Here is a 5529-nt window from a genome sequence, read left to right on the forward strand (position 1 = left end):
AGGAAGAAAAGGGAAAAGAAGCGAATGATAAGGGAAGGGAAAGGGAAGAGAAGCGGAAGATAGAGGAAGAGAAAGGGAAGAGTAATGAATGATAAAGGAGGGATAAGGGAAAGGGAGGGGCTCATTCCTAGGTGACAGGACCGGGAGAGGGAATGGGTTGGATGTACCATGTCACGCGGGGATCAGGAGGATGAGTGAAGTGAAGCTGTGATGAGATGATGCACACACACACACACACGCACACACACACACACACACACTCTCTCTCTCTCTCTTACTGTCCTGGCCACCTTCCAATACCTCATATATTAAAAAAACGGCATTAAACAAATAAACAAACAACTAAATATGTACACGAAAAACATATAAACATTTTCGAACACTATCAAAAAAGTAAACAGCCATCGACCGTGACAGGACTCGAACCTGCAATCTTCGGATCCGAAGTCCGACGCCTTATCCATTAGGCCACACGGTCCATATATATCCCGGACTAATGTTTTGTTCTTATTCACAATGGTAATGGTGATTAGATAAATGTGATGTCCAGCGCTCTCTCTCTCTCTCTCTCTCTCTCTCTCATCCCTCACCTTTCTGCTCCACTTGGCAGCAGGGAACTCACTCCTCATATTTCGCCGTTCCATTCACCGCCAACCACCACAAACACTGCCCCTCCTCCTCCTCCTCCATCTCCTCTACCTCCTGCTTTCTTCCCTCTCCTCCCTCCCATCTCCCTGCACTCATCTCTCCTTTCGCTCCTCCCTCCCTCCTCCCTACCATGCAACCTGCTTTCTCGTGTCCACCCTCCCTCTCTCTCTCTCTCTCACTCCCTTTCTCATCCCCCTCACTCCCTTCCATACCTCCTCTCTTCCTCCTTCCCTCCATGCATCCTTCTTCCCCGTTTACCCCCCTCTCTCTCCATCTTTCTGTCCCTCCCTAATTCTCCCTCTTTCTCTCCCTCCCTCCCTCCCTCCCTCACCTTACACAGGAGCTTCCCCATACATCAAGACCGCTGTCCCCGCCTTTCTATAGAAGAGAGATGAAGAGCACCATTACACGTCCTCTCTCTCTCTCTCTCTCTCTCTCTCTCTCTCTCTCTCTCTCTCTCTCTCTCTCTCTCTCTCTCTCTCTCTCTCTCTCTCTCTCTCTCTCTCTCTCTCAATTGATTTTTTTATTACTTTTTTTTTTTTTGGTGTGTGTTTACGTCTATTTATTTTGTAGTTCTGTAATTGTTTTTGTTCCTGTCTGTATTGATTTCTGATGGTATCCCCTTTTTACTTCCTGATGTCTTTGGGTTTTCTTGAGTCCTTCTGCTTCCTTTGTGTTGTCATCCTTCCTTCACTCTCTTCCACTTTTTTTTATTTCCTCTGTCTGCGTCTGTTCCTGTATCTCTAAATCTGTTAATATGTCTGTGTGGAGTTATGCTTCGTCAACCTCGGTACCTCACTCTTGTATCCTTCTTTTCCTTTTTTTCTCTCTCTCTCTCTCTCTCTCTCTCTCTCTCTCTCTCTCTCTCTCACCTCACTCTTGTATCTTTATCTCTCGTCCTCTTTTTCTTTCTCTTATCTCGCGGCCTCAGTTTCAGTTACTATTTTTTTTCTTCTATATACATCCGTTTTTGTATCTCTGAACCTGTCTATATTGTTAAGCTTCATCTACGTCTTTACCTCACTCTTTTATCTTTCTCTTTTTTTCGCTCTTATCACTCGCGTTCTCGGTCTCTCTCTACCTGCACTAATTCGGCCCCACCTGGTCAGTCCACGTAAATATTCGCCAGGTGAAGAGTTCCATTAATTAGAGACAACTGCCGTGTGTTGCGCCGCGCTCCTCTGATTCCCCCTCATTTGTATTCCTAATGGGACGAATGTTTGGCCAAGAATCTGAGTATCTCCTCTAATTACCGAATAACCGGTGATTCATTAGCTTCTCTCTCTCTCTCTCTCTTCTCTCTCTCTTTCTTTCTTTCTCTTTTCCTTCTTCTTCTCTTCTTTTTTTCTTTCCTCTTTCTTCTTTTTTCTTCTTCTTTTTTTTCTTTTCTTTCTACTTCTTCTTCTTCTTTCTTCTTCTCTTTTCTTTCTCTTCTTTCTCTTCTTCTTCTTCTTCTTCTTCTTTTTTCTCTTTCTCTCTCTTCTTCTTTCTCTCTTCTTCTTCTCTCTCTCTCTCACTGTCTCTCTCTCTCTCTCTCTCTCTCTCTCTCTCTCTCTCTCTCTCTCTCTCTCTCTCTCTCTCTCTCTCTCTCTCTCTCTCTCTCTCTCTCTCTCTCTCTCTCTCTCTCTCTCTCGCTGCATGAGGTGATAGTCATCTAGATATTTATCGGTCCATAAGAGAGGCTAATTAAGGCTCTTCAGTCATTATCAGTCACTCGTTTTGCATCAGGAAATATCACAAACGCGGAGACAAGTTAAGAATCTGATAGCCAGCACACGAGACACAAACAAAAGCTTTTCAGGGTTGTACAAGATCGTGGGAAACCAAAGAAACAACTCGTATTCCTTGTCCTTCCTTCTTTCGTTCTTCCCTTCTTTTCCTTACTTTTTTCCCTTGTTTTTCTCTCTTATACCCCTACATACGTTCAATTCCTTTCTTTCCCTTAATTTTTTTTTCCTTTTTTTCTCTCTCATACGCCTACAGACAGCACTCCTTTCCCTCCTTCTTCTTTATTTATCATCTTCTGTTTCTCCACTCTTACTCCGTTTTTCTTCTTTTTTCTCTACCTTCTTCTTCTCCTTCTTTCTCCTCGCCTAAGTAACACTAAACCACTTCTCCCATCTCTATACTTTGTCTATTTTCTCTTCCTTCTCCTTTCTTTCCTCTACATTCCTACTCTATAATCATTCCCTCATCTTCTGCCATTTTCCTCTTTCTTGCTTTCCTCTGTCTTCCTCCTCTATTCATTCACTCCCTCAACTGCCTTCACATTCGTAACCCTTTCTTTCCTCTATTTTCCTCCTCTTTGCTCTATCTTCCTCTTCTGATCATCCATTCACTCTCTGCCTTCTTCACCTTCCTCTTCATTTCATCTCTTTATCTTCCTCCAGTGCTCATTCCCTCCCATCCCTGCCTTGCCTTCTCTTTTGTCTCATTCTACTCCTCCTCCTCCCTATTCGTGCATCCTGTTATTTTCCTATCTCTTTTCCTTTACCTCCTCCTTCTCTTCTACTTATCGTTTTCTCTCCTCTTCCTCCATGTCCTTTGTCTCCACCTACTCCTCTTCCTTCTCCGTATCCATGCATCCTGTTGCTCTCCTACCTCTCTTCCTTTAACTCCTCCTCCTCCTCCTCCTCCTCCTCCTCCTCCTCCTTCCCCGGCTAACCCAAACACACTCACGCGGGATCACACACTAAAAACAGGTGATCGGATGCGCCTCCCAGCGTCTCCCAGGCCGTGTGTGTCCCCAAGTGCCGTGATCCCCTGCGCAGTCACCATTTGGTATCGAACCCGATGGCTATCTAGCGTCAGTGGTATCCTATAATGAGATCCAACCCGCTGCACCGCATTCCAGCCGCTTTGTTCTACCAACCATCCACATTTTCGATCCCGAGGGAAGCTGAGGAATCCCTAAGACAATAATTGGGAACCTCCTCCTCCTCTGTACGTAAGGAGGAGGAGGAGGAGGAGGAGTTAAAGGAAGAGTTAAGGAAGAGGAGTAGGTGGAGACAAAGGACATGGAGGAAGAGGAGAGAAAACGATAAGTAGAAGAGAAGGAGGAGGAGGAGGAGGAGGAGGAGGTAAAGGAGAAGGCGGAGGAGGAGGTAAAGGAACAGAGATAGGAGAATAACAGGATGCACGGATAGGGAGAAGGAGGAGGAGGAGAATGAGACAAAAGACAAAGAAGAAGAGGAAGAAGAAGGATGAAATGATTGGTAGAAGAAGAGGAGGAGGAGAAGTTAAAGGGAAAGAGATAGCAGAATAACAGGATGCATAGATATAAGAAGAAGGATGAGGAGGGGGATAAAACAAAGGACAAGGAGGAATTGGAGGAGGAGGAGGAGCGAAAACGAAAGGAAGAAGAGGAAGAGGAGGAGGAGGAGGAGGAGCTAAAACGAAAGGAAGAAGAGGAAGAGGAGGAGGAGGAGGAGGAGGAGTCAAAGGAAAAAGGAAGTAGGAAAGTAACAGGTTGCATAGATAAAGATAATGAAGAGTGAGAGGAGACGGAACAAGGAGGAAGAGGAGGAGCTAAAACGAGATGAGGAGGAGTAGGAAGAGGAAGAGGAGAAGGAGTTAAAAGCATAGGTGGAGGAAGGAGTGAAAGCAATTATGGAGGAGATGAGTGTGGAAGAGAAAGAGGAAAAAAGACGGACGAAGGTTGTGTAAAAAAAAAAAAAGTACAGGAGAGGGAAGGAAAAAGTAGAAAAGGAAGGGAAAGGGAAGGAAGGAGAGGAAGGGAAGGGAAGAGACGGAGAGGGAAGGAAAAAGTAGAAAAGGAAGGGAAAGGTAGGGAAGGAGAGGAAGGGAAGGGAAGAGACGGAGAGGGAAGGAAAAAGTAGAAAAGGAAGGGAGAGGTAAAGAAGGAGAGGAAGGGAAGGAAAGAGGCGGAGAGGCAAGGAAAGGGAGGTAAGTTAATGGGTGACCGAGTAAGAGGTGGAGGAAAACGTATCATCAAAGTGACTGTTTATACAACGAGGACACCATCTCTCTCTCTCTCTCTCTCTCTCTCTCTCTCTCTCTCTCGAGCAATAAATAAACGCGTGTAGCAACTTGTTTTGATGTTTCTTTGTCATTTTGAGAGAGAGAGAGAGAGAGAGAGAGAGAGAGAGAGAGATGTTGTCGGAGGCCCAAGGAAGGTCTCCACGGTTTGGCGTAACAAAGTGACGCTGACAAAGAGGGAAATGACGGTCTTTGTTAACACAGACTTGCCGACGAGAGAGAGAGAGAGAGAGAGAGAGAGAGAGAGAGAGAGAGAGAGAGAGTACATATCTTCTATTAGGCTAAATTTAAAGGATATTTCTGAGCTTTCATCACACACACACACATACAAACCTTCCCCCCCCCCTTGTACCATTCCCATATCCCTTTCTCGTCCACACTCATAACTTCTTCCCTTTCTTTCCCTCTTCTTCCTTAAATCATCATCATCATCATCATCATTTAATACACGGTTCGTCAGACACATTCCTCGCGTCTTCTTTCTCGTCCACTTCACAAACACACACACACACACACACACACACGTCACTGTCTTGGCTCTCTGTCTGTCTTCATCCCTTGAGACGCTTGCATTAATTTTGTCTTCATTAAGCAAGACTCAGCATTAACATCTCAGTGCGCCCCATTGTCTTCCTCCTCCTCCTCCTCCTCCTCCTCGTTAGCATGCAACACTTCTTAGTTCATGTGGTTCAATCTGATCTGTATTGTTTTATTTTTCTCCTTTATTTTCTTTTTATTTAGTTTATCTTTATTTTGTTTATTTTCATCAGTCTTCTTCCTCTATGTCCCTCTTTTCCTATCACTGTCTGTTTTTTACTTTTCTTCCTCTCATTATTTTCGCATTTTTTTCCTGTCCTCCTGTTTTCTTCTATCTCTCCTTAT

At 44.6% G+C, this 5529-nt stretch overlaps 1 non-coding gene across 1 annotated transcript; it reads right to left on the minus strand.

Moving 5' to 3' along the window:
- Positions 1–405: 405 nt before the first annotated feature.
- Positions 406–478, minus strand: Trnar-ucg (transfer RNA arginine (anticodon UCG)). The gene has a single exon. It is a non-coding gene; the product is annotated as a tRNA-Arg (tRNA).
- Positions 479–5529: the final 5051 nt, after the last annotated feature.

This window comes from Eriocheir sinensis, chromosome 37 (genome assembly GCF_024679095.1).
Source record: "Eriocheir sinensis breed Jianghai 21 chromosome 37, ASM2467909v1, whole genome shotgun sequence".
Classification (NCBI taxonomy): Eukaryota; Metazoa; Arthropoda; class Malacostraca; order Decapoda; family Varunidae; genus Eriocheir; species Eriocheir sinensis.